Source organism: Bubalus bubalis, chromosome 7 (assembly GCF_019923935.1).
Source record: "Bubalus bubalis isolate 160015118507 breed Murrah chromosome 7, NDDB_SH_1, whole genome shotgun sequence".
NCBI classification, from domain to species: Eukaryota; Metazoa; Chordata; class Mammalia; order Artiodactyla; family Bovidae; genus Bubalus; species Bubalus bubalis.
In genome coordinates, this window is record NC_059163.1 from 16,902,085 (window position 1) to 16,929,591 (window position 27,507).

General features: G+C 39.1%; 1 protein-coding gene across 11 annotated transcripts in view; it reads right to left on the minus strand.

Moving 5' to 3' along the window:
* ARHGAP24 (Rho GTPase activating protein 24) overlaps positions 1 to 27,507 on the minus strand; it is a 552,828-nt gene that overhangs the window by 213,111 nt on the left and 312,210 nt on the right. The window contains exon 1 of one of the 11 annotated variants that reach the window (XM_006079371.4): positions 15,271 to 15,526. The exons of 9 other annotated variants lie outside the window; for them this stretch is intronic. The gene's annotated coding sequence lies outside the window, so the exon portion shown is untranslated. Of the gene's footprint in view, positions 1 to 15,241; positions 15,527 to 27,507 lie in introns of those variants that run through there. One more of the 11 variants, XM_025289776.3, reaches the window with a different exon arrangement.

Genomic DNA, 27,507 nt, shown 5'->3' on the forward strand with positions numbered 1-27,507 from the left:
CTCTTGAAAATACCATTTATGCTACATCAAACTTGAGCCCACTCAGGCAATGTAAATCTTTCCATATGTGATGAGTGCTTGCTGCCCAGCTTCCAATTCTGAAAGAGACACTGAAAATATCCCAAATACTCCTTTTTAATTTATACCAAGAGTCTCCATCTGTCTTTATGCTTTGAGTTAAGGAATGGTTCTCTAATAAACTAGAAAGAGAGGAGAGCAAAGAGATACTATCTCATATTTCAGGTATAAATTGAAACCATCTTCATATCCCAGAATAGATCTACATTTCAATAAAAATTAATTGCCCCTTCAATTGTAGATAACAACAAAATTAAAGACAGCCAAAACACAATCTATCTTGAATTTTGAATTGCATCCTAAAACTCTCAATGTTTTGGCCCAGGATAATGTTATGGGGACCATTTTCTTAATCCAAAACCAAGACATATGGCGTGATAAGGAATGGTTTGTGCTGCTACATGGGGAGCAAGAGATAGTCTGAGAGCTGTAATAGAGCCAATAAATTGCCAAAATCCCTAAGGTATTTAGATGACTTAAAGCAGTGCTTTTCAAGTATGACCCATGGACCACTTGCATCATTATCACCTGGAGTTTTTGTTAAACTACCTATTTCAGGGCCTTGCGCTAGACTAACTGAATCAGACACTCTGGACAAAGGCTCAGAAATCTGCTTTTTAGGTTCTTCAGGTGATTTTTACACCTGCTAAAGGAAATATTATACTCAAGAGTTCCTGAGAGAAAACAAGAGAAAGGAGTATTAACATCAGGGCATTGGAGGACAGGCCAGGAACTCAGACAAGAAAACATCCTTATTTAGATCTTAAAGCAAGATGTAGTAATCTTGGAAGAGAAAGTGTCAGGCTGATGCCACTTTAATAGGACTTCCCAAAGGGATTTAGAAGAATCCTTGACATTTTACCTAAGGAAGGTGGGCCACCATAATCTCCAGGAACAGCCTCTATAGGGAATGGATTGAAATAGCTGCACTAACTTCCCCATCCCCTATAACTTTCTGGTAGTCAATCACAAACATCAGAAGCCCAGACTAGGCATTGTTGTTGTTGTTGAGTCGCTAAGTCCTGTCTGACTCTTTGTGACCCCATGGACTGGATTTCCCAGATAAGGATACTGGAGGGGGTTGCTGTTTCCCTCTCCAGGGGATCTTCCTGAACCAGGGGTCGAACTTGCATCTCCTGCATTGGCAGGCAGATTCTTTACCACTGAGCCACCAGGGGAGCCCTAGAATAGACAAAGCCCTACAGAATATCTGGTTTTCTCTGATCACTAACACTGGTCATATGCAGAACTCTACTACTGTGTGACTCACTGCTAGCCCTGCCCCAAAGATTTGAGATCTCCTATTGTAACCTGAGTTCTTGCTTTTTTTTTTTTTTTGGTGTCTCAGTTCCTATCTAATGTCTAGTCCCCAGGTGCTTAAGGAGCCTGCATCTTACTTTACATTTTACTCTTAAGAAGAGTCCTCTTCATGAACTCCAGTCAATCTGCGGACCGATTTCCCTGAAAACACAAGGCTGCTTGACCTGTTCGGCATCCCTCTTCTTTGACTGCCTGCCATCTTATTCTCTTTGACTGACCAGACCTCATTTGCCATATTCTGGTAGGCCTGATGCTGACTGCTTCTCCAGATTATACCTCAATGTTGCTTAACCTGGCGGATGCAGTGTCTGGCCTTTCAGAAAAGATTTTTGTTCAGAGCCTGCATTTGCCTGTGCATGGAGGGTTAATCTCTTATCCCACCCATGCACACAAGTCTACTTCTGCACACCACTCTCTTCTATCTGCACAATGAATAGTAAGAAACTGGGCCATACATAGGCAGTTATCGAGTTTTGGCCAAGAAATCCCATAGATGTCCCAGAAGACCAGTGAAGACCTAAACAGATATGAGTTAGAAAATTCTCCCATCAGTAAGTTGCATTATGAACTCCTCAGGGAGGCTCAAGCAGGAGGGTGTATATGTATACTTATAGCTGATTCATGTTGCTGTATGGGAGAAACCAACACAACAGTGTAAAGCAATTATCCTCCAATTAAAAGGAAAAAAGAACTCCTCAGGATCTTTACAAGGAACTTCTTGGCAAGTACAGATTCAGCCTTTACTCTTTGAGTAAACTGTAAACTACTCAGAAAGCCAGTCAGTGGCTTTTTTTTTCCTTTCTCTATGGCGCTTACAGACTTGGAGCAGATTTTTTTTTTTTTTTTTTTTTTTTGTAGCTTAGCTGTGTTTTAAGAACTTGGGTAAGGATCACTCATTACCAGTATGAACTCTGTTTATAAGGTACTTTTTGACAGGCAACAATCCTGAGCACTTCACTAAAATTTCAGCATTTGCTCTGTGTCCCTTAAGAGAACATCAATAAGGAACAGAAAGATAACAGATGTTTCCGGTCCTTAGAGATCAGAATTTGAATGAGATGGAAACTAAAATATGAGGCTCTATGAAGCTGTCTCATGTAGAGATTCTCCTATAAGATTTTTCTTTTCATTCCCTAATCCTCTCACCTCTACGTGGAGCTCAAGACCTACAAACGTCACATCCTATACTTTGTCTTTCCAACCTTGATCTTCCTCCCACTTCAAAGAAAAACAAGTACAGTTTAGACTTTTAAAATGAAAACAAACATTATTTCCACACTAGTATTTTTTATAGTAATGTAGACGAGAAAGAGCAATTGGTTTAAAAAACGATTTCTGTAGAAGAGAGGAATGGGAGTTCTATAAAATCCAGTGCACAACGTAAAACTTCTTCATTCTTTGTTACTGTCAAGTGGTTAATCCAGGATCCCCCCCTTTCCTAGAAGCCATATGACATTGTGGACATTTAGGGTTCCATGTCTGGGACGAGGGAGAGTGGAGACGTGGTCCATGGTCACTATACACTGCCCACATAGGCTTCTCTGAGATGCTGATTTCCTCCTTTCTTGTCAGTTGGTGGAGGTCAGTCCACATACCCTGGGAGTAAGTCCTCTTTGTCCTGACTCCTGACATCACGCTGCTCCTTCTCTTCCCCTCTTGGCTGCATTTACAGCATAAGGATCAGCTGGGAGAATGTTTTGGACATGTCTGCCTAAAAACTCATGTCTAATGACCTGGCATCAGGCAGAACAGCACTAAAACTGGTTCCAGTTTTATACTTCCATGCACTTCATATAGGAAGTAATTTATAGATTCCACTGCTCCTGTTTAGTCTAAATCTTTTGTGACCCCATGGACTACAGCGTGCCAGGCTCCTTCTGTCAGTGTGATTTCTCAGGCAAGAATACTGGAGTAGGTTGCCATGTCCTTCTCCAGGGGATCTCCCCAACCCAGGGATTGAACAGGTGTCTCCTATGTCTCCTGCATTGGAAGGTGCATTCTTTATCACTAGTGCAACCTGGAAGCCCTCTCTTACATTTCCCCAATATGATCCAGGTTTTCAGGTCTGTCTCCAAGGTACCTGGTTCAGGGAGTGAGAGAGAGGATGCCAGAGCATGGAGCCCCTACGTGGGTGAGCCCACATTTTCCAAGCATCTGAGGCCCCTCTGCTTTCCTTTAATTTTTTCCTTTGGTCCCACTACCATGAGAATCATTATCTGCTCTTGGGGATGGGATAAAAGGTCTGCTTTATTTTGTTTTTGTCATTATTTTGAACCTGAGGATTTAAGAAGTTACCTTTTGAAACTCAAAAGCTGTCACAAACAAAAATATCTAAAACACTTCTTTCCGAATTAGGCCTTTCCTGAGGCAATATTTGTCATAAAACAAAAGAGATTTGAGCAACTACAAAAGAACAGACCATGAATGAATATCTCAAAATATTTCTTGAATGTTAACACTGAGTCTAAGCTTCCATCATATATAGGGATTGCTGAAACTCTGACAAAAGGCAAAGAAGCTAAAATTTTAAAAGTTTAATGAAACTATCCTTGACCCTAACCTGAGTGGCAAAAATGGTCATCAACTTTATCATAAAATCTGAGTAAATGTGGAACAAAATATATTTAGAGGAAAAACCTGGAATAATATACCCAGAGGGAAAAAGAAGCAAGCTCATGGTCTTTTGCCTGTGTCTTTTTATTTTCCAATGGACTGACCAGATGTCTAGAGGGACAGGCTGGCCCAGCCTTTCCATACCATTGTATGGGAAAACCTTACACAAGATTTATGTTCCTTGGTAACAAGAAGACTAGAGCAATACCAAGCCCCTAAATTTGGCATCTGTGCATCAGGCAATGTGCTGCACACTGGCCAGACAATCTATAAGACAAAAGCCTCCAGGAGCTTACAATGCAGTGGAGCTAGGAAAGTAAGCTAGCAAATAAGAAGTTAAAATGCAAAACAATGGAAGTCAATGAAGAGGGCTGTGGAGTTGAAGTGCAGGGATGGGGCAAGGGAGAAAATCTCAGAAGAGGGAGGTACTGATTTCTGGAAAGACAGGACTGACCAACTGTCTTTCTAGGCTGAAAGACCCCACCTTGTGTAAAATATAATGCAGAGGGGAGACTGCAGAGATGCTAATGCCAGGTGCATATATAAGAAAGTGGCAGAGATGGAGACACACCTGAGGGGAGGGAGGGAAACAATCATTCTTATCAAGTTCATCATCTCGAGTCTTTTCCCCCAATCTCTGCGTGTGTTCATAAGAGATTAGTTTTTCATAATTTTTTTTTTGCTCCCGTATTACTTTAAAAAAAATTATTGGAGTATAGTTGTTTTACAATGTCGTGTCAGTTTCTTCTGTACAGCAAAGTGAATCAGTCAAACGTATACATATATCCCCACTTTTTGGATTTTCTTCCCTTTTAGGTCACCATAGAACACTGAGTGGAGTTCCTTGTGCTATATACAGAAGTTTCTCATTAGTTATCTATTTTACACATCGCATCAACAGTGTATATATGTCAACCCCAATCTCCCAATCCATTCTACCCCGTGGTTTGTCATATTTCAAAACTGTATAACATAAAGTTCATACTTTCTGAAATGTATGAGTTTATCTCTGGCATAGAGCCTGACTTCAGAGAGGACTGTGGAGCACTGGGAGTTGTACTTTGCAGATAACTCAAAAAATTTCATTATTTTATTTGCTATACATATATCACTCATTCTCATTTCAGAAGTTGAAGAAGTTGAATATCAAGCAGATGGAAGGCTTTCTTTACCAAAAAGCAGCTCCTATGAATGAAAAAGAGATGGATCTTAATATACAAACTGAATGCTAACAATTCCTGCTGACTCAGAAAGAGAGAAAAGGGGAGAGAAGAGTCAGGCTTATTCTTTGTGAGTTTGAGACCATTCGTTTCAATCAATATTCCAAGTTGCCAGTATAAACGCAAGGTAGATGTTCTTCCAGAAGAAACATGTTGTGGACTTGCTTTATGATCATGGAAAAGTCACTTAGCCTACTTTGAACTGTTTTGGTCATTTGAAATATGTGCAGGCTCAATGACAAGATCTTTAAGATCCCATCCAACTGCCTTATTGTATGATTTGTGCAACTTCCATTTAGAAGTAATTAATGAGCTGATTAAGGAAATGAAATAAACCACAGAACCCTTTGATGTTAAGAAAGAGCCTAAGTCGTCTGACAGAACTAATTTCACGGTCTCTAGGGGAAAGCCCTAAAGGAGACACTAGCATAGCTTTTAAAAAACTCATATTTGACACAAGGGCAAATGGTCAGTGTGTTTACCCAAAGAGACAGGCATGTATCAATTTGGAAAAACCATATTAATCCATTGCTCTAGGTTAAAATTATAGTGAAATAATATTCCTCGAAGACACCTGAAAACACTTAATTGTTACTGTGGAGTATTTCTGCTTAAATTTGACTATGTCCCTGCATGGATTCTTAAATTCAAAGAAAGATAAGCAGTAAGCTGGATTTAGAAAAGGCAAAGGAACCAGAGATAAAATTGCCAACATCTGCTGGGTCATCAAAAAAGCAAGAGAGCTCCAGAAAAACATCTACTTTTGCTTTATTGACTACACCAAAGCCTTTAACTGTGTGGATCACAACAAATGGTGGAAAATTCTGAAAGAGATGGGAATACCAGACCACCTGACCTGTCTCCTGAGAAATCTGTATGCAGGACAAAAAGCAACAGTTAGAACCGGACATGGAACAGCAGATTGGTTCCGAATCAGGAAAGGAGTACATTAAGGCTGTATATTGTCACTCTGCTTATTTAACTTTTATGCAGAGTACATCATGCGGAATGCCAGACTGGATGAAGCACAAGCTGAAATCAAGATTGCCAGGAGAAATAACAATAACCTCAGATACACAGATGACACCACCCTCATGGCAGAAAGCAAAGAAGAACTAAAGAGCCTCTAGATTAAAGTGAAAGAGGAGACTGAAAAAGGATGAGATGGTTGGATGGCATCACTGATGTGATGGACATGGGTTTGAGTAGGCTCTGGGAGCTGATGATGGACAGGGAGGCCGGTGCTGCAGTCCATGGGGTCGCAAAGAGTCAGACTGAGCGACTGAACTGAACTGAAGCAAATGAGGCAGGAAATTTATTATCAAAAATCCTGGGTAGACTTCTGGTTATTCCACCTGTTTGCTTTGTGACTATAAGGTTGAGTTGTAGAGAATAAAGAAAACCATAGCAATATAAAAGTATTTATTTGTACCATGTAGTTTATAGTTATCAAAAAGGGGAAAATAATGGTTTAACTTTTCTCGTTCTCCTTTCTTAAAAGAAAAAAGTGAGACCAGAATGCCTTTGTCTCAAAATGAAATGACACACTCATCACCACTTGCAATTAGACTAAGGTCATTGGTGTTATCGGAGAAGGCAATGGCACCCCACTCCAGTACTCTTGCCTGGAAAATCCCATGGACGGAGGAGCCTGGTGGGCTGCAGTCCATGTGGTTGCGAAGAGTCGGACACGACTGAACGACTTCACTTTCACTTTTCACTTCCATGCATTGGAGAAGGAAATGGCAACCCACTCCCGTGTTCTTGCCTGGAGAATCCCAGGGACGGGGGAGCCTGGTGGGCTGCCATCTATGGGGTCGCACAGAGTCAGACACGACTGAAGTGACGTAGCAGCAGCAGTAGCAGCAGCATTGGTGTTATTTGGGTTTGACTTCAGTGTTGGGTTGTTGTTCAGTCACTCAGTTGTGTTTGACTCTTTGCCACACCATGGCCTAGGCCTCCCTGTCCTTCACTATCTCCCGGAGTCTGCTTAAACTCATGCCCATTGAACTGGTGATGCCATTAGACCATCTCATCCTCTGTCGTCCCCTTCTCCTCTTGGCCTCAATCTTTCTTAGCATCAGGGTCTTTTTTTTCCAACTTTAGTGTAGGTTTCTTCATTAAGCCAAATGAACTCAAGAAGAGTAAATAAGCCAGTCACTTTAAAATTAATTAGGTTTCACCTTTTAAGAATGTTCAATATAAATCTAATAAAATTTGCTCTTTTGAATAGGAAATGAAGGAAGGAATGCATGGGAAGTGTATAGAGCACTAGCTAGAACACATACATGTTATTCATGATTGGAACTCTTATTTTATGTGAGAAAATGAAAGCTTACAAATATTAAGTAGCTTGCATAGGATAGTACATGTGAAGTGTACCAGAGCTGGGTCCTCAAATCCTGAAAGTCAACTCCATAGCCTTTGCTCTTGATCTTCTACTAAGAACTCACTGAAAAATTAGTTGGGGGGAAGACTATACATAGATATGTCCTTTAAATTGCCAGTGGTGTGGATTGGAATGGTAAAGGACTGAAGAAATAATTAAATTCTGAAGAAGATGGTGCCCATGAGAACAATGAGAAGAAAATGCTGAGAATACATATTTTTGAATCCTGTAATCACCATCACCTGGCTATATAGGAAGTGAGGAAGAAGATAAAGATGAAGGACTCATTTGAGTGGAGGAAAGACATTGAGTTCGAAACACTAGAATACCTGAGACAGGTATTGTATAGGGGGCTCTGACCAGCAGGGCAGCTACTTAAGAAATAATATATAAGTGAAATGGCATGGCTGTGTTTCAAGAAAACTTTATGAAAATAGGCAGAGGGCCAGATTTGGCCTGTGGACTATAGTTTGCCAACCCTCATCCTAGATAGCTCAAAGTAAAAGGGAATATTATGGCAATTTTGCTTATATTAGCCAATATGCCTATAGGCCCATCTGTCACTGGCCAGGAGTGAAGATGTCATATAGGCAGGTACTGGCACAGGAATGGGGGTAGTGGGTTACCATAGTAAACCTCAGAATCTAGTATGGGAAAGAAACAGAAATAGGAATTCCCAGCTTGGTCCCCAACTCATTAAAAATGACTGAGTCTACATACAAAATGTACCTTTCTGACATAAAAATACCTTTTCGATATTCTGTATAGTCAATTTGGGACTAAAATACAGCCCAGTTCCCTGCCAAGACAAAGCATTGTGAATCCATAGGAAGGGGGCCTTTAAAACAACTTGTACAAAGTATGAGTTGGAAGAGATCTTGCTGACCTGATCTCTAGATTGGGCTTTAAGTTGAAGCCATGAGACTGGATGCAGTCTTCTGAGGAAGAAAGTATAATAGGGGGAAATCAAACAATAAAACAAACACAGAACCAGGAAGTGGCAAGAAGACAGGAGACCTCTGAAGAGAGTGAAGAAAAAAGGGATGGAAGTGCAGGCCAGTATCAGATCCCTGATACCCCAGGACAGAAATATTTCAAGAAGAGAGCACAAAGGTAAATATTATAAACGGTAGCAAGGGGAGGTGGGCACGAAGATAAGAAGCTGTTGGATTTAACCATCAAATCAGCCATCATTAGCAACCTCTGAGAGATTTTCAGTATTGTGATAGAAATAAATGTCCAATTGCAAAGAGTTATAGACTCAGAAACTCCAATACCTTGGCCACCTGATGTGCAGAGCTGACTCATTTGAAAAGACCCTGATGCTGGGAAAGATTGAGGGCAGGAGGAGAAGGGGATGACAGAGGATGAGATGGTTGGATGGCATCACCAACTCAATGGACATGGGTTTGGGTGAACTTCGGGAGTTGGTGATGGACAGGGAGGCCTGGTGTGGTGCGGTTCATGGGGTCGCAAAGAGTCGGACATGACTGAGCGACTGAACTGAACTGACAGAGTCAGAGGGAGGCGAGGAAGCAAAGACAGAAAATTCAAATTTTTCTTGGCACCAAAAAGAGAAAACTTGGTTGAGAAAGCTGAGTGTGTGTTTTTTCAGTGTAACAGAGGCCTGAACATTGGTTGTGCTCTGAGGAAAAGCACAGGAACAGGTAAAAGGACATAATTTATGAAGCAAAGCCTGGTTTCATCTTCATAAATATTTTGTTTAAAAGTTCCATAAAGAGCAGTGGCCCAGGAAATGCTTAAGCAAATACTCATTAATGAAACGACAGCTATTTAAAAATGTTCCCATAGCTGTTATATGTTTATCACCCCTTGTGTAATAAAGACTTCTGGCATGGAATTTTGAGTTCCTTCTTTAGTATGAGAACGCTTCCGTTCCCTGAGGATTTTCAGAGAATAGGGTACATGGTTGACCTCTTACTCAACAGAAGGAAATTATGCTTTCACCTCTTGCCCCTGAATAATTTTATCATCCAGTCATTACTTCTTCTGGATGAAGACAGAAATTAGACTGAAAGCCGGAAGCCTAGATGCTAAATGAGTAATATTTCCGGACTTAGTTCCCCTACTCTGTAAAACGAAGGATTTAGACTTGCTCATTGCTAAGTCGTCATAGCTCTAAAAGAACCAAATGAGCAGAAAAGACATATGTAAATCAATGCTTGTTCTTATTTTATTTATCACAGAACACACTGAAACAATGCAGGTCCCCAACAGTGGGGGAGGGGTGTATTTTATTATGTGTGGGATAGTCATAGAACAGAGGATTATACCCTTGTCAATTATTTGTTTTCCAAGGTGTTCTGAAGATATAGAAAAAGTTGCCAATAAAATTTTACATGAAAAAGGTGGAATCCAAATTTGCAGTGTGAAGCCAATTTTGTAAAAATAAGGTGAAACGAAATATTGGTGCCATATTATGAACACAGATACAGAAGGAAATCTAACAATAGGAATTACTCTACTAGAGAGTGAAATTCGTGACAATTTATTTTCCTTTTATATTATCATTCTCTTTATAATCCTCGTAATAGTTAACTCCCTTGTGAGTTAGGAAAGGTGTTTTACATTTGAGGTTTTACAGGAAGGTCGCTTTCATTTCCATTGTACTCAACTCTACTTAAAATGTTTTCAAGTGGGGAGGAGGACCTCTGGGTGCTAACTTTCCTGATGGACTAGCCCTGTGCTCTGGAGAAGGACTACAGAAGATATGCTTGATATTAAACATATTCAAAAGCAAGTTGGTTGGAGATAGAAGATACAGACAAATGAAAACTGCCCCTCAGAATTATTATTTTCTTGTTAATTTGGAAGTGAAGTGAAGTCACTCAGTCGTGTCTGACTCTTTGCAACCCCATGGACAGTAGCCTACCAGGCTCCGCTGTCCATGGGATTTTCCAGGCAAGAATACTGGAGTGGGCTGCCATTTCCTTCTCCAGGGGATCTTCCCAACCCAGGGATCGAACCCAGGTCTCCTGCATTGCAGACAGACGCTTTACCGTCTGAGCCTCCAGGGAAGCCCTGTTAATTTGGAAAGATGTAAGTATTTTACCTAGATCTTTGTAACTTATCTAATCTTTGTTTAAAGCTTAACAAAATAATATTTGGCTTGTAAAATTGTCTTAGACTCAGCCATTGCCATTTTTATTTATTCTTCTGTTTCCACCCCCCCAACTATTAATACAGCAAATGCTAGCAGCATCTTCTTGTATCAAATGCATTATCAATTCCACAATGCTTTCAGTGAAATCAACAAACCAAAAAGGGGTATTGGAAAATGGCTGATACCTCCATGTCCTCCAACTCTACTTTTTAAATTATTATTGACAATGGGCACCTGATGCTGTTTCTTCGTAGCAATTTACAGCTCCAAATTACTTGTTGCTAACAGCAATTTCATAATTTGTTAAATGGCATTATATAATGAAATTTTCATGTTTTAGCAGTGAACTAAATAACAAACACTTTGGTAATAAAATATGAAGTAAAACATATATGGTTTTTGGATCATGTATTTGTTAACAACCTTTTAAGTTATATTCACTTAACAGACACTTAGATCTGCTGCTGCTCAGTGGTGTCTGACTCGTTTTGACCCCATGAAATGTAGCCTGCCAGGCTCCTCTATCCATGAGATTTCCCAGGCAAGAATACTGGAGTGGATTGCCATTTCCTTCTCCAGGGGATCTTCCTAATCCAGGGATTGAACCCATGTCAACGGTGTCTCCTGTGTTGCAGGAGGGTTCTTTACATGCTGAGCCACCTGGGAAGCCACTTATTGCACTAAAACGTACCAAAAGAATCTCGGTCTTTAACTACATCACCTCTTCAATTGTCCAGAAGTATTGATTTAGTTCATCAAAAAAGGCCAGTATATAAGGACATAGTTCTGCGGTTTGAGCATCTTTTCTTTCCTGAGAGGCTGCAATTGAAAATAAGCTAAATGCAGATGTTTATCAGAACAAATTAATTATCTCTCTGTTCACCAATTGAAGAAATATCAGTAGCTTCTCTCTCTAGTTCACATCCTACAGCATTAAGCTTGACAGCCCCTTGGAAAGCATACATCTTGCTCACTGAATTCTAGTTTAAGAGGGGCTAGCTTTGACTACTTCTGGAGAATTCTCACAAGGTTGTGCGAAAAAAAAGGATCCTTATAAGGCACTGAGGGCTTCCCAGGTGGCACAGTGGTAAGGAATCTGCCTGCCAGTGCAGGAGACTCAGGAGACGCAGGTTCGATTCCTGGGTCAGGAAGATCCCCTGGAGCAGGAAATGGCAACCCACTCCATTATTGCTGCCTGGAGAATCCCATGGACAGAGGATCCTGGTGGGCTACAGTATAGAATGTTGCAAAGATTCAGATACAACTGGGTATGCACGCAGACACATAAGGTATTATCAGTGAACACTGTCACACGTTAATTTATTTCAAATTTTCCTTTCTTTACTAATTTTAAGAGTCATTTTCTAAATAGAAATCTTCCCAAGTGTGCATTCCTAATGACACTGAGTTTTCAGTGATAATATATATCATGCGTCAAATTTTCTAATTAGGTATGAATGTGAAAATTAAATTTTAATTAACCTGAGATAGTCAAGTAGAGAAAACTTTCACTGAATTAACATAGTATTCTTTCCATTTGAAAATGACTCATGTCATTTCACTAAAAGTAGGGGGCAAAAATAAGCAAAATTTCTACTTTTTAGATAATGTTTCTACATTTATGCAGACCCTAAATTCACTGTTGCAAACAAAAGATAGTCCCTAGTTCATTGTTTCAAACAGAAAGAGCGTGTCATATATATCACAAAATGCTTTTACACCTAGGACCAATTTCCGCAGCGACTAGGTGAAACCTGTTTGTTTTTTTTTTAAAATAGTTTCAGTTTGAAAAGAGCCTTCAATACAAAAGACCTCACAGCGTAATTCTTTATAAAGCTCTATGATCAAGGAATTAGCAGTGGATTCTTATTAAAGCTGGAATGTAGAACTACCCTGGACTCAATCTATAGCTTCACATATTATCTAACATATCCAGTTTTAATTTATTTCTTGTGTCAAACAGAATTAATGATCAAGATCATTGAGAAACCAGTGATCCATTTTGCTCTGAAATTCACTACATAAAAAATGTGGGAAGATAAGAAAACATATATTCAGCTACTATATTCAATGTTTTATGGCATTTTCAGCTTAGAAAAAGCTGTAAATAAGAGAAAGATGCAGATTTTAAAAACCAAGATATAATGGAGACAGTTAGCCTTACTTTCCTCTTTTTTTCCCTAAAGTTTCATCAGCACACAGAAGAAGCATAGATTAGATGACAATGATCATTTTTCCTTTTCTCTCTTTTCTACCAAGCAGTATTATGCTATTTCTCAGACACACATGCATGTGAACAGCATATATGTGAATGAGGCTAAAATAATGTACTTAGTACTTGTCCACTCACGCACGCTCAGTTGTGTCCAACTCACTGTGACCCTATGGATGGACTGTAACCTGCCAGGCCCCTCTGTCCATGGAATTCTCCAGGTTAGAATGTTGGAGTGGGTTTCCATTTCCTTCTCCAGGGGACCTTCCCAATCTAGGGATCAAACTCTCATCTCCTTATCTCCTGCATGGCAGGCAGATTCTTTACCACTGTGCCACCTGGGAAGCCCATATTTGATTAATACTAATTAATATTATAGCCCCCTTGAAATTGGTTAGTCACTGATTCCTTGACACATGCCTCCGGTAATTGTGTAAAAAGGAAAACAAACAGCACTTTCTGTATCTGATGTAGGAATGAGGTAGTTATCCCAGAGCCACTTCCATGGCAACTTCTACTACAGAACACAACTAAGAGTTTGGACACAAACCAAAAGCCTCCTTAGCACCTAAAATAGATGTCACTATGTCTGTGCACTTTGGCTCTGCACTTTCCTCATAAAAGATTCTCTTGGGTCTTCGGATAAAGTTATAGCCTCTCATTCTTTCCATATTTTTTTTTATAAACTTGTTTGTTTTCTGGTTTTCTTATGCACAGCACAAATGAAATGATCATTACAAAGAGATGGTTGAAGCTGAAGAGAGTTAGTAGAGGAATACAAATTGTCCACACCAGCAGGTAAAGAGATCACAGTTCCATATGGATGATGAACACAAGAAAAAAAAGTCCCATAAAAATAATACAATTTTTTAAAGCACAGTAATTATGTGACCTTATGACGTAAAAAGGATGGCCTTACACACCACAGAACAGGCCCTGCAAGTATTGTTATGTTATAGAATAAGTCTATGATGTGTATTCATGATGACAATACTGAGAAACTCACAAAACTTTGAATTTAGTCCTCTCCAGAGAGACAGTAAAATATCTAAGGCTTCCCAGGTGGCTCAGTGGTAAAGAATCCGCTAGCCAATGCAGGAGACTTGGGTTCTACCCCTGAGTTGGGAAGATCCCTTGGAGGAGGAAATGGCAACCTAATCCAGTATTCTTGCCTGGGAAATCCCATGAACAGAGGAGCCTGGCAGGCTACAGTCCATGGGGCTGCAAAGAGTTGGATACAACTGAGCACATACATATTATTATAGATTTTAGAAAGATAACTCTCCAAAAAATGGCTAAATTCTCTCTAAACTTTTGGAGTTTTCAGTAGTAAACTTTTAAGCTTCCTTTTCTGGAAAGTCCATAGATAGAAAACTCCGTAGTTCTCTGTTACTTGTTTACTGACCAGCAGTGAATACTATATATAGTATTAGCTAACCAGGCCTCTGGGGCAAGAGGGACATCTCAGATGACAGTGGTAAATGGGGTCTTATCTGTCCACTCCACTGCCAGGTGGGCTACTCCTCTTCTGCTCTGAAAACCCCTTCAGAGCTCAGTGATTTGAACTCTTATAGCAGATATCACTCTTAGAAATGCTGTCCCTTTAAGGTGGATGAACTTAATAAGATAAACTTCATCCAAAAATTAAAAAAAAAGAAAAGTTTACCAGAATTTGTAGAACTAAATATGGATAAAGGGAAGGAAGGGTTAAAATGAACAAGTATAGAAACAAACTAAAGATAAAACTCCAGTTTAAAACCTCATGTTTTCCAGGTCAGATACACCAAGCTGTGATGAGGTCAGGGAGACTTCACCCAGACAGTTTAAGGGCCTGGGCTTGCCCTGTGCTGGTTTCCTTATCTGATTGACTCTATAGGTTCTGCACTTCAAGCTGACAATGGATTAACCAACCTCGGCCCCTCTTCCCCAAGTCAAGAGCCTTCTGTACATTCTGTAATATTAAAGCATATCCTGCTTTATTCAACCTGAACAATCAAACATAAAAGCCACCCATGACAAGAGTCAACAAAGGACAAAACTAAACTAAGATTCAATATAAAATAACAACAATTCTTAGTTTCCTAAAAGCAAAACAAGATCTTAGCAGCTTCAACCAACAACAGCTCCAAAGCAATACTGAAACGCTCAAGAGCTAAGATATTCTAAGAGTGTGTTTTCTCTCAGAATAGAGGCAAAGTGGGAGAAAAAGGTCAGATGACCACAGAATACTTGTGCCTGAAAGAAATGAACCTTGAAGGAGATTTCTATGAGTTAAAAAACAGTACCTTATAAGTAACTGGTCTGGTCTACTCACAGCTGTTTCCAGTGTCGACTCTTGTTTAACTGTCTACTGACTTCAGTTTAAAGTTAATTCTGTTGGCAAAAAAAGTACAGAGCTTGTCTGGAAAGTGCTGTTGGGACATAAACCATTCCTTTCAAAGCGGTGGTAGCTGTATTAAGTTTTCTTGTAGAGGGGGATAGAAATCCTTCCTGTAGCAAATCTTCTTCCTCCTTCCCCTCAGACTTACTCAGTATCCTCCTATCCCATATACTGAAGAAAGAGACAGAGAGGGAAGAAAAAAAAAAAAAAAACTGCCAGGAAATATACCTTAAATAATGTAGTATTTGAGCATTTAGAAATAGACCAAAAAAAAAAAAAAGGGCGGGGGTTAAAAATGAGAACCAGAGAAAGCACATCAGGATCTTAAATATAATTTAGCCCAATGCCTTCACTTTATAAATAATGTAAGTGATGCCTAGAGAAAATACGATTTGTGCAAAGTCACTCACAAAGCTCATATGTGTCAGCTAAGAAAAGCTATTGGATTTCACAACTCCCAATTCAAGGCTTTTTCTATTACGCTATTGTACCCGAGGGGAAATGGTTTACCTTTTTCCTCTGCATCCTTGTAGAATACCCACACGAGCTGGCAGCGAGAAGTAATACAATGTCAGAACCACCTGTTCTCAGAAAAAAGCATTTCCCTCCACTTCACAGTCCTTAATATTGAACATCTCTCTCTCTAATGTCTAATTTCTTCTATATTTAGGAAATAATATTTTCCTCTGCTGATTTCCCAGAATATTTTTTATGTCTCAGGAGTTGCCATTTTTCAGGGGCTATGAATATCCTTTAGTCCTTACAGAGGACTCCTGAAAAGGATGGAGCTATGACAGTTGTTAGAGTAAGTAGTTACTTGGCTCTTGAATCAGAAACACATTATTATTACCAAAAATCTCTGCTTCTAAATTGTAAAAAAAAAAAAATTTCACCATATATACAAGTTTATTTTTTGATCACTTTTTAAAAATATTTTTTTGATGGGGACCATTTTTAAAGTCTTTATTGAATTTGTTACAATACTGCTTCTTTTTTTATGTTTTTAGCCATGAGGCATACAGGATCTTACCTCCCCCACCAGGGATCAAACCAACACATCTACACTGGAAGATGAATTCTTAACCACTGGACCACCAGGGAAGTCTGCGATTCTTGACTATGACTTTTTATATATTTTGTTAAATATAAGATAAACATCACAATAATTTTTATTTGGTATCTGTCACATCACTTTTCCTACTTATATATGAGAAATTATTTTTCTTGAACTGAAGGGATGATTTCTTTATTATAATTTTTAAAAAAGTTTCCTTTTGAAATAATTCATTCACTTATTAAACAAATATTAATTGAATATTTATAAAGCTACCTCATCCATCCCTTGTGGAATATAATAACTGACAAGCAATAGCTTTTTCAGAGAAGTGCATAATTTTCAAATAAAATCAAAGGGTTTAGATGGGAAGTAAGGCCAATTTTCTATAACTTATGTTTTTCTTCATTCCCATACATCAACCATGTGCCCAACATTTACTTACATTCTACCCATTGAGTCATTCACTCTCAAAAACACCCATCCTAGGGTCCGATAAGCCAAAATATGAAGTGGCCCAGGCTAAAATTGCTCTGGTCACTACTGATCTTTCTATTTGATATGACTCCTTAAAATATTAATGTCAAATCAACTTTACATGCTATGACTCAAAGACACAATTAACTAAATTCTCAGACCATTAAAGACCATTTTCAAACTTTTACTCATTCCTTATCTCAGAAATTCACTGTTTGGTTTTGATATTGCTTGTCTACTTTTAAGATTCCATTTATCTATGCTTGTCCTGGTCTTTGGCAGAAAGCAATGTAATTGTGGACAAATAATTGCAAAAGTATATTTTAAAAATGAAAATTGGATTAGATTTTTAAAAACATTTTCCAAAGTGTTGAGTAATTAACACATACCATATAAATCTTCCAACCCTGACAAATAAACAGTTGATATTCAGAACACGTAAATGTTGAGAGAGAAATCTTGTAAAACATACTCTGTGCTTCTTGACACAATGGTAGATCCTATTTTCCTTTTGTTCTTAATTAATCTTGCTTGATTGAGCTCTAAGAAAATGAAAACCCCACAGACATTAACATCTAATCTACATTTATACCTAACACTAATATGTCAAATATGACAAGAGTTTGACACACAGATGTGTATTCCTTGGGTTTACTAAAATTTTTCCATATTTTTCCTTTACTTCTTAAGCTTTTACTCTTTATTTGAACATTTGGCCTTTTGGATGTTAGAAGGGGCAGGAAGGAAGTGTGAGTAAAACCTTAAAGGAGAAGTAGGCTGTGAGGAGGCACAGAGATTCAGATGGAATGACTGACGTCAGGGTGATTCAGGGCTGTTGAGTAGACTCAGGGGAAAAAAAAGGTGTAGAGAGAAGTCATGTACCCACAGGTTGTTTAGAACAGAAGTGGGTTGAGTCACAGACAATAGATTATAGGTACTGATTTCAGGAACCAAAGTCTCTCAAAATAGGGTAAGCAAAGAAAGAACCAGCAATTTTGGTGACCAGTGCAAGCAACAGGAAATTGGCCCTCAAACTTACTTTGTAATTCATAACCCTGTTCCTTTCTCCCCATTGAGAGGGAAGCAATTGCTGTCAATATGTGAAATTTAGCACTATCTAAAATAACACAGTGGTATACAATCATTTTAAAAAATCCTCTCTCTTTATATTTAGGTCCCTTGGACATATTCCAGGTTGCCCAACTCTGGGCATGCTCTGAATTTCAGAGTCCTTAGGTAAGTTTAGAGGGGAAGAATTACTGTGTTATGAAGATGGAATCTATGGAGTTGAATTCCACTGATGGGAGTAGCACTTAGAGCAGAGGTGAACTCCAGGGCAGACTGTATTAACATAGGCAAGGCCGTCGGAATTCTCAAACTCTTGGTCTCCTCCTCTCAATTTTCAGGTTTACAGTAACATTAGAAGAAGGTTTGTACTAAAGAATCCCAGAGAGCAGTTTTGTGATAGCAGGGAAGGGAAGTGATCACGTGAACAGCTGTTAGATTATTTTGTGTTTGGGAAGAGTTTTCATAGGTGGACATTTTTAACTGTCCCAGGAGACTGACGCATATAAAAATCTCAAGCATCAACTCTCTTAAACTAGTTCAAGCTCCTGCTTGCTATGTTGCCTTCTCTGTTCACAGTCCAGTCTCCTCACAGCAGCCAGAGTCACCATTCCACTCTTCATCTCCTCTGTTGGTTTCCATCATCTCCTGCTTTATATCATCCAACGGGTTCCCACCATCTCTCTCCTTCATTCCTTTCAGTTTCGCATTATCCTCTGGTTCACTGTTCAGTCATTTGCCATTATTCCTCGCTTCATCCCTACAAGGGTTTCCCATTTTCCCCTGGTTCACACTGTCCAAAAATTTCCCTTCATTCTCTGCTTCATCCCTACAATGATTTCCCATGGCCCTTGGTATAAATCCAAATGCCTAGCCACAGCCTCCTAGGCTTTCCATCATTTTGCCTCCATTTATCTTTCCTACTTTCCTAAATGCTGTTCCATTTGTCTAGAAAGTGCCTTCCTCATATCTTCACAGAACTATTCTCTTCTCAGCATTCAGAGCTCATTTTAAATGCTTCCTCTCCAGAAAAAGAATATCCTGACTAGTCTGGTTAACCATCCTCCCGACCACATACACACACTCTCTCTACCTTGTTTCTCTACTTTGGTTTTTCTTCACAGCACTTACCACTACCCAAAATTATCTTTGGTTCTTTTTTAGTTATTCATTAATTCAATTAGTTTAAATATGTTCACTGTATCTCTTCTAGAATAACCTGCTATATAATGCAGGGAACACAGACTGGTGCTCTGTATGACCTAGATGGGTGGGAAGAAGGTTCAAGAGGGAGGGGATATATATACACATATATAGTTATGTGTATATATATACATGTATATAGCTATGATTGATTCGAGTTGCTGTCTGGCAGAAACAAACAATATTTGTGAAGCAATTATTGTCTGATTTAAAACAAATAGAATAAGTTTTATAAACTAATTATAAAATATTATCAGAAATGTATCAGAAGTTACAAATAAGATCAGAAAGATAAGATTTAGGCTCTTTTAAACCTCATCATCCCCTGTGTTCAGAACAGTGTCGACTATAAAATGGCAATCCACTCCAGGACTATTGCTTGGAAAATCCCATGGACAGAGGAGCCTGGTAGGCTACAGGCCATGGGGTCGCAAAGAGTCAGACACGACTGAGTGACTTCACTTTATAGTCCCGCCTGGGTTACTACTCTTCATTCAACAAGCAACTAACCTAAGCCCACAAGCATGAGGGCAAAGACTAACCCACCTTTACAACTGATGGAACCCTGAAAATCTCCTCGTGGCTCAGCAGCTAGGCATCCCAGAAATAAAGAGCCCCTGTTGGGCTCTAGGTATGTAACTGTTCCTACACAAGGGGACTCTAAGCCCTTAAATTTTCTTAACACAAAGGCCAGAGTATACCTCTGACTTGTCAGAATATCCTTTATGGATACATGCACCAGACTAGGTATGGGATTATATTTGCTAGAAGGTCCTGAGAGCTTCCGGATATTTCCTTTGTTTCCTAAACTCTACAGTAACTGCCTTTATTTAAACAGCAGATATCCGACAACAAATTCCATCCTTTCCAGGTGGTTTCGAGAAACTGCTCTCAGCTGCCAACTCTTTAGGAGAAGAAGCTAAATCTTTGCATTCACAACACATGTTTTCTAAATGAAAAGGGGGAAGACTAAGTAATTTTAGAGAGGTGAGCTCACAGATAATCTCATCACCATCTCAGTCTTCCTCCACACTGATTCAGAGCTCTCCAGTGAGCTGTGAATTGGATTGCCTCCATCTCCTCTCCTACTGCTTCCTAAATACCTGTTCTAGTGAGTCAGCCTCTGGGTCCTGGGGCTCAGATGCACTGTGGGACGATGAGACTGGCTCAACACATGCTGGGTCCAGTCACATCAGAAAGGTACTGAAAGGGAAACTTCCCTGATGGGCCAGTGGTTAAGACTTTGCCTTCCAATGTAAGGGGTGTGGGTTCAATTCCTGACTGGGGACCTAGATCCCACATGCCTCATGGCTCTGCTCCAAAAAAAAAAAAAAAAACACATAAAAAAGAAGTTAAATAAATAAATAAGAAGTAATATTGTAACAGATTCAATAACAAATTTTAGAAAATGGTCCACATAAAAAAATTTCTTTAAAAAAGAAACATGCTAATGTGATGGTGGGCAAACACAGGGGGATTCCTTGTTAGGAAGAAAATGATTTTTCCCAAGCACACACCACAGCAGTTGTCCCCTAGGACACAATGATGTAGAGAAAATCCCTTGCCAGAACACTGTTGCCACTAAATGGAAAATAGCATCATATAAAATAACTGTTGGAAAAAAATGCCATTTTCTTATGGACTAAGATAAAATATTAATCTAAATACATAGGTGCCACTTATTTAGTCAATAAATCAAAGCTACAAATATTTTTTATTGCTTCCTATCAACAAAGTTTTATGCTAAGTCATGAGGTCTCTCATCCTGGAGTCTGAAGTCAAGTCGGCCTTAGGAAACATCACTACGAACAAAGCTAGTGCAGGTGATGGAATTCCAGCTGAACTGTTTCAAATCCTAAAAGATGATGCTGTGAAAGTGCTGCACTCAATACGCCAGCAAATTTGGAAACTTAGCAGTGGCCACAGGACTGGAAAAGGTCAGTTTTCATTCCAATCCCAAAGAAAGGGAATGCCAAAGAATGTTCAAACTACCACAAAATTGCACTCATCTCACATGCTAGCAAAGTAGTGCTCAAAATCCTCCAAGCCAGGCTTCAACAGTATTAGAACCAAGAACTTCCAGATGTTCAAGCTGGATTTAGAAAAGGCAGAGGAACCAGAGATCAAATGGCCAACATCAGTTGGATCATAGAAAAAGCAAGAGTGTTCCAAAAAAAAAAAATGTACTTCTGCTTTATTGACAATGCCAAAGCCTTTGACTGTATGGATCACAACAAACTGTAAAAAATTCTTCAACAGATGGGAATACCAGACCATCTTACCTGCCTCCTGAGAAATCTGTATGCAGGTCAAGAAGCAACAGTTAGAACCAGACATGGAACAATGGACTGGTTCCAAATTGGGAAAGGAGTACCTCAAGGCTGTATATTGTCACCCTGCTTATTTAACCTACCTGGAGAGTACATTATGCGAAATGCTGGACTGGATGAAGCACAAGCTGGAATCAAGATTGCCAGGAGAAACATCAATAACCTCAGATATGCAGACACCACCCTTACAGCAGAAAGTGAAGAAGAACTAAAGAGCCTCTTGATGAAAGTGAAAGAGGAGAGTGAAAAAGCTGGCTTAAAGCTCAACATTCAGAAAACAAATATCTTGACATCTGGTCCCATCACTTCATGGCAAATAGATGGGGAAACAATGCAAACAGTGACAGACTTTATTTTCTTGGGCTCCAAAATCACTGCAAATGGTGATTCCAGTCATGAAATGAAAAGACACTTGCTCCTTGGAAGAAAAGCCATGACAAACCTAGACAGCATATTAAAAAGCAGAGACAGTTCTTTTCTGACAAAGGCCCTTCTAGTCAAAGCTATGGTTTTTCCTGTAGTCATGTATGAATGTGAGAGTTGGACCATAAAGAAAGCTGAGTGTCGAAGAATTGATACTTTTGAACTGTGGTGTTAGAGAAGACTCTTGAGAGTCCCTTGGACTGCAAGGAGATGCAACCAGTCCATCCTAAAGGAAATCAGTCCTGAATATTCATTGGAAGGACTGATGCTAAAGTTGAAGCTCCAATACTTTGTCCACCTGATGCGAAGAACTGACTCATTGGAAAAGACCCTGATGCTGTGAAAGATTGAAGGAGGGAGGAGAAGGGGATGACAGAGGATGAGATGGTTGGATGGCATCACCGACTCATTGGATATGAGTTTGAGCAAGCTCCGGGAGTTGATGATGGACAGGGAAGCCTGGCATGCTGCAGTCCGTGGGGTCACAAAGTCGGACATGACTGAGTAACTGAACTGGACTGAACTGATGAGGTCTCTATAATAATCCCCTGTTATATCATGGTATGATAATATTTCCGTATCCAGAATACAGAATTCCCTAGGGAAATAAGGTCTCTCTTCCTTTCTTTACTTCTTTATTTTCTTCAGTTTATTGAAGCCTGTATTTATTAAGTTCATATAATGTGCAATGTTTGAGTATAAAGAAAAATACAAAATCCAACATAGGGAATCTTGGAGGTGAAAGAAGTCTACTGACTATTGGGAAATCAACACTGAGTTATAGGAGAACACAATGGAGGGCTTCCCTCATGGCTCGGTAGTTAAAAAATAATCCACCTGCCAATACAGGAGATGCTGGTTTGACCCCTGAGTTAGGAAGATCCCCTGGAGAAGGAGATGGAAACCCACTCCAGTATTCATGCCTGGAAAATCCCATAGGGAGAGGAATCTGGTGGGTTACAGTCCATGGAGTCTCAGAGAGTTGCACATGACTGAGCGACTGAGCAGGCACACATGTGACACTATAAGAAGGGACATGACCAAAGGTTTCCTTGAGGAGGTGCAACCAAGAAATACTTTGAGTGCATCAGGAAAGGAAAAGGACTAACATTTCAGGCAGGAGATAAGGATAGAGTTGGGCCACTTCAAGTAGTTCTACAGAGCTGGAAGGTAGAATGAATAACATACCGTAATGGGTAAAATGCTATGCTATGCTATGCTAAGTCACTTCAGTCGTGTCTGACTCTGTGTGACCCCATAGACAGCAGCCCACCAAGCTCCCCCGTCCCTGGGATTCTCCAGGCAAGAACACTGGAGTGGGTTGCCATTTCCTTCTCCAATACATGAAAGTGAAAAGTGAAAGTGAAGTCGCTCAGTCATGTCCGACTCTCAGTGACCCCATGGACTGCAGTCTACCAGGCTCCTCCATCCATGGGATTTTCCAGGCAAGAGTACTGGAGTGGGGTGCCATTGCCTTCTCCGAATGGGTAAAATATGCAGAAAGAAATATAGGCAAAAGCCAGAGTCAGGAACCTAGGCTTTATCCTGAAGGTTGTGGGTCGCTACTAAAGGATTTTAAACATTGGCTATTTTGGTTTTAGACTGCTAAGTAGAAAAAGAATTTAGGAACAAGTGATCTAAAGGACGACTTAAGAGGATGCTACTATACCACTGTAAGACATTGTGATGGTCTGGAGGGACTGAAAGACAGAGATGATCTCAAAAGATATTGAAATTGTTCCATAGGTAGGAAGATATAGGATAGACAAACTTACTTCCAAAATGTCCATAAAATCATTGCAGAAAAATGTATGCAGTGTTAGATGTGCATGAAAATGTAAATCCTTATTATATAAAAAACATTTTTAATAAAGTCTATCCATTTGCTGATTAAGAAGCCGAGGCACCAAACTTAAAAGAGTGATAGCAGAATTTGAACTCATGTTCCCATGGCTACAATATCATATGTTTTATGCTGAATTGTCCATCCCTTTTAGGAGATCATAGATTTTGGACACCTTTTTAAACTTTGGTGACTAGGATTGAAGAGACTGGAATATACTTTGGCAGAATCTTAGAAGATTCCTTACTTAGGCAGACTGTTAAGATTTTTCAGTTATAAGCATGTTCAGATTTGAAATTCAACACAAACAATGGGCTTCCCCAATAGCTCAACAGGGTAAAGAACCTGCCTGCAATACAGGAGACATGGGTTCAACCCCTGGTTCAGGAATATCCCCTAGAGAATGAAATGGCAACCCACTCCAGTATTCTTGCCTGAAAAATCCCATGGACAGCAGAGCCTGGGGGCTACAGCTCAAAGAGCTTCAGGAAGTCAGTGAGTGAATAAGCACGGCATACAACACACAAAGAATTATATGTGCATTGTGTCTATGAAACTGTATGTTTTGCTCCCTGCAAAAGCACAAACCCTTCATCAAATTCCTCTTGATAATGTAATCATTTTAAGCCTGAAAGATTTATTCACACTCTATAGAAGGATAGCCGGTTGAAACCAAAATGAAAGTCAACTTGGCAGATATCCTAGTTCAATCAAGTCAAATACTGAGTTTTGAGTACAATGCAGTTTGAAAGACAAATCAGCTTCAATGAGTCTAGGAAGGGAAGAGGCAAAACTCTTGAGACACTGAAAACAGAAAGGGGCAGACAGCTCAAACAGGAAAAAAAAATGCTGAGATTTGTCTTAAAGTTGGAGGAGGGAATTCCTTCTCTAACATATTTTGCACCTACTACAGGTAGGATAACCATATAGTTCACTATCCAAAACTTGACTCTTTTAGATTAAAAAGAGGCACTGATTAATTACAGTGGGATAGCAGATAAAAACTAGGGCTCTTACAGACAAACCTGGATATACACCATCCTACCTAGAGGTTTGCATTAAACCTGCCTTTCAGATGATGATATTATCAAAAATGAGGTCATTGGTTTTAAAGTAACTGGCTCTTAAAGTGAGTCAAGATTGAAAAAAAAAATTTTATACAACTTGGACAAGGTATTCAAATACATATACAAGGGTCAGATCAACTGAACCATTTGGGATGTAATAATCCTTTTAGTTCCATAGTTTATTGTATTAAAAAATGATGTCGAACAATAAAAATTACACTTCATTTTAAGACAGTAACAGACAGCAAGTATACAGTGTTTGGTAATAGTAGTGTTAGTCACTCAGTTGTGTACAATTTTGAAACCGCATGGATTATAACCCACCAGGCTCCTCCGTCCATGGAATTCTTTAGGCAAGAATACTGTTGTAGGTAGCCTTCCTTTCTCCAGGGGCTCTTCCAAACCCAGGGATCAAACCCAGGTCTCCTGCATTGCAGGTGCATTCTTAACCACCTGAGAGACCAGTATCTGGTATCCCATAAAAAGTAATGTATTCACATACACATTTTTGCTATAAAATATAAAGATATTAGTTTTGATGGGTGCCCTGAGCTATTTTGATTATTTCAAAATAAGCACAGGCCTTATTGTTCAATGCATTAACCATAACAGAATCAATATTAATAACACCAAATTGAGTAGAATCTCAATCCATTTTTTTTCTTAGATGAAAAAAATCCTTTTTTTTTTCTTAGATTTTTTTTTTAGATGAAAATATCCTTTATTATATGGCAAAGTTCCTTACTAAGCTGGACAAAAGGAAGGATGAGCATAGCACAGGAAGCAAACATTCTCAGGTACAGACAGGAGATATCAGCCACAATTAATTAGGTTTCCAACCTTGGACAAAACAATTGACTTCACTGGGGCTTAGTTTTCTCCTATTTAAAACATGAGTGGATTTAGTTTGAGTACATCAGGGGTTATTTCACATGTGAAGTTGGACTATCCTCTGAGATAATTATCTCCCATATGTTTTATATTTGTTTAAGGTTTATTCATCTATGAGGACTAAAGATCTGTTGCATCATAAAAATACTAAAACAGCCAGTTATTGAAGAAACAACTGCACTGGTAACCACAATTATGATTTTTTTTAAGATTTTCCAGAATAAAAACATAGACAGTGGGGAAACATTTTATTTTTTAGGGCATAATAGGAGGACTGTTAGGATTTTCTTATGGGAAAAGTCATCAGATACAAAATGTTGAACCACCTAGTGCTTAATATTTTTTAAATATTAAGCTTCTTTGGGGTCCCCAAACCACTGAATTTATACAGAAAAACAGATTTTTCTCAGAAGTATAGAGTTGCTTCCTGACACTGTCACTTTTAACAAGGAAAGAATGAATCCACATTTACAAGACAGAGTGTTGGAAATAAATAGAGAAGGCTCCTCCCTGTGTTGTAGTCCTTGACAAGTCCCTAGATACATGAGCATGGTTCAGAAAATTATAAAAACAAAGTGCCCATCAATTCTTTGACATTGGACCTCAAGATTCAAGGCCAACAAAGACACTTGCTCCTTGAAAGAAAAGCCATGACAAAACTAGACAGCATATTAAAAAGCAGAGACATTACCTTCCCAACAAAGGTCTGTATAGTCAAAGCTATGATTTTTTCATTAGTCATGTATGGATGTGAGAGTTGGGCTATTAGGAAAGCTGAGCATAAAAGAATTGATGCTTTTGAACTGTGGTATTGGAGAAGACTCTTGAGGGTCCCTTGGACTGCAAGGAGATCAAACCAGTCAATCCTAAAGGAAATCAGTCCTGAATATTCATTGGAAGGACTGATGCTGAAGCTGAATCTCCAACACTTTGTCCACCTGATGAGAAGAACTGACTCATTGGAAAGGACCCTGATGCTGGGAAGGATTGAAGGCAGGAGGAGAAGGGGATGACAGAGGATGAGATGGTTGGATGGCATCACCAACTAGATGGACATGACTTTGAATAAGCTACGGGAGTTGGTGATGGACAGGAAAGCCTGGAAGGCTGCAGTCCATGGGGTCCCAAAGAGTCAGACATGACTAAGTGACCAAACTGAACAAAAAATAATGAAGATGAATATAATGTAAAATTTAATGTTTCTACCATCTTAACTGTCACAAATTCTATTATTAAGGATCAACAGTTGTAGTACATCCACCCAGATGGTCTATCCATTCGTCCATGCAACTATCTACATCTGCACACATACATACATATGTATATCTACAAATCTGGTTTTCAAAAGGTAAACATTCCCTTATTTACCCCAATTTTTGAAATTATTAAAATGTGTTTACCTTTAGAGACAAGCAAGCAAACATAATTACACATATGTCTTCTTTAATCATCATAAATCTCTCTCCTCCATTCTTAATAACTTGGACTTACACAACTTCTCAGGTGGCTACAAAAAATAAATGCAATGATATTTTACTGGCAGTCAAGAAGCTTAACAAAATGAGTACCTAACAAACGTTTACCGATTTGAATGAATCACACCAAGGATCCTAACCTCATCAATGTGGAAGAAGCCGCCATTAAACGATATCATGTGAATTGACTTCCCTACTACCCATTCCTCTGTTTTATCAAGTGTTCAAGAATTACTTATTTGAATACTTCTCAAGCATTGCTTTTGTGTGAGGATTTGTCTGTTTCAAATATGAATACTGTATTTTTCATCACTATATGACCACTAAGCAATAAAAAACCATA